This window comes from Erythrolamprus reginae, chromosome 2 (assembly GCF_031021105.1).
Source record: "Erythrolamprus reginae isolate rEryReg1 chromosome 2, rEryReg1.hap1, whole genome shotgun sequence".
In the NCBI taxonomy this organism is placed as follows: Eukaryota; Metazoa; Chordata; class Lepidosauria; order Squamata; family Dipsadidae; genus Erythrolamprus; species Erythrolamprus reginae.
The window spans coordinates 204,848,608-204,851,189 of NC_091951.1; positions in this window are offsets into that span (position 1 = coordinate 204,848,608).

Consider the following 2,582-nt stretch of genomic DNA (forward strand, 5'->3'; position numbering starts at 1 on the left):
AGACACTATATGGGGTGATTATGCTGAAATATGGGAACCCTTTATTGAAGCTTCATACAGTACATGTGAAAGTATACACACACACAAACACACAAACAATTTTCTTCTTTTTATTCTGATTGCTATAGCATTTTTTTTTTGCACCGTTCCCGTTCTAAAGTGTTACATTAGTAGGCAGACTAAACCTGGCTGAGAATGTTTTTGTTTTGTATTGTTAAAAGGAAACAACTGTTGTCTGCTTTTATGTGGGGTTTTTCTAATTTCTTGTATATATTATCCTGTTGGTGGGCTCAGGGAGGGCGGATGCTTGTCACAACCGAAAGGTATGAAATCCCGGCATTGTGTCTATCTCCCTTATTATCAGAGGCCTGAGCCTTCGATCAAAGCCAGAGCTGTTCCAGGTTCTAGAGCATCGGAACCGGCGCCGGGATGGAACCGAGAGTGGCTTGAAACCATCCCCGCTTGAGCAGGAGCTTCTGCGCTGGCAGCAGAGACGGGAACAGGTAAGGGCCAAACCATTGAGATGGCCTCTCTACGACAGTTCTTGTAGGCCGTGACAGGAAATACCTTCCAGTGGACCCTTCTAGGATGTCTGATATACCAGCGATGACTAACTTTTTTCCCTCTGGTGCTGAAAGAGGATACGCGTGCGCTATCGTGCAGGCGTGAGTGCCCACACCCATAATTCATTGCCTGGGAAGGGCAAAAAGAGGTTCCCCCACCCTACAAAGGCCCTATGGAGGCTGGAAATGGCCCAACTTCTGGTGGGCCCAGTAGGCTCGTGTTTTGCCCTCCTCAGGCTCCAAAGATTTCCCTGAAGCTGGGAGAGGGTAAAATGCTCTCCCCCATCCCCTGGAGGCTCTCTGGAAGCCAAAAACATCCTCCCTTAGCCTCTGTATGAGCCAAAAATCAGCTGGCTGGCACACACATGCACATTGGAGCTGAACTAGGGCAACAGCTTGCGTGCCAACAGATATGGCTCTGTGTGCCACCAATGGCATCCATGTCATAGGTTCGCCATCACTGTGTTATAATGTAGTATTCTTTCTTATCTGCAGCATCAACAGCAAGATGCAACAGGAGATCCCGGTGGGAGCCAACCAGAGTTCATAAAGGTCCGGGAGAAATTACGAAGGACACAACAACGGGATCCCTCTCTCCCGGATGCATCCCCGTCCTTGATATCTATTCCCTCCCCGCACCTTCATCACCTCAACAGGAAGCCCTCCCAGTTCCCAGTCAAGCATCCTCCTGTAGCCCCACAGGCTGCGGCTTCACACCCTCCGAGTTCCCTCAAGGCCTCTAGTCTTACCTCAGCCCCATTAAAACATTCCCTTGCCAATAATACATGACTGCCTCCCACACATGCCCCTTCTACCACGAATGCTTCATCAGATGGTTAAATACACATAACACCAAGCTGCAATGTGTTCATGTTGGGATGAGGGGCTTATTCAACAACCCTGGTTTAAAAACTTGGCCTAGCATTTCATGGGAACGCAGCTCCAGTTCTTCCAGATTTGGGGAGGGAATCTCAGAAGGGTGTGAACTTTGTCTCCATTCCCGATGTGAACATAGGAAGGAAAAAGGTTGGTCAAGTGTGTGAATTCCATTTCTCTCTTTTTTTTAGTGGTCTATGAAATAATTAAAAAAAAACTTATACACACTAAAAAATACTTCTGGTTTAATGTTGTCTTTATTTACATGACCGGCCAAATCAAAATAATATTACTGTATTTTTTGGAGTATAAGTTGCATCTTCCCCACCCTAAAAGAGGCTGAAAATTTGGGTGCATCTTATATTCCAAATGTAGCTTTTACGAAGCTTTTTTTTTAGCCCTGACGAGGTCCTAATTGAGCGATCTTCCGTGCCTGCTTTTTTCACTGCTGTTCCCTCAGACAATCAGCTGGGTTCTGGGCTACACAAGCCTTTTTCCCCCCCTAACAAGGTTCTAACAAGTGATGCGATCTTCTGTGCTTTGCTAGTGAAGTGATCTTCCCTTTGCCTGCTTTCCTCATTGTTTCTCTCTCTGAAGAGAGAGAAGTGAAGTGTTTTATAAACCGTTTTTTATACCCAGCCAGGAAAAGCAAGCATGCTCAAAGCCAGCAAACTAATGTGCTGAAGCTGACCAGACTAAAGATTAGCCAGATTAATACCTGGTAGGCAGATTAGTTTTTCCCTATTTTCTTCCCCAAAAACTAAGGTGTGCCTTATACTCCAAAAAATATGGTAAGCTGCGGGGAAATCCTTCAGCCTTTTAACCTTAAAAAGATTTGGAGTTATGGGAGGGTTGTCTACATAGAAATTTGAGCTATAGAGCATTGTCTACATAGAAATGGCGATTATCTACATAGTCTACATAGAAATGGCGATTATCTACATAGTCTACATAGAAATGGCAATTATCTAGACCAGTGTCTCCCAACCTTGGCAACTTGAAGATATTTGGACTTCAACTCCCAGAATTCCCCAGCCAGCGAATGCTGGCTAGGGAATTCTGGGAGGTGAAGTCCAAATATTTTCAAGCTGCCAAGGTTGGGAAACACTGATCTAGACTGAAGTAAAATAATGAAATAAGATA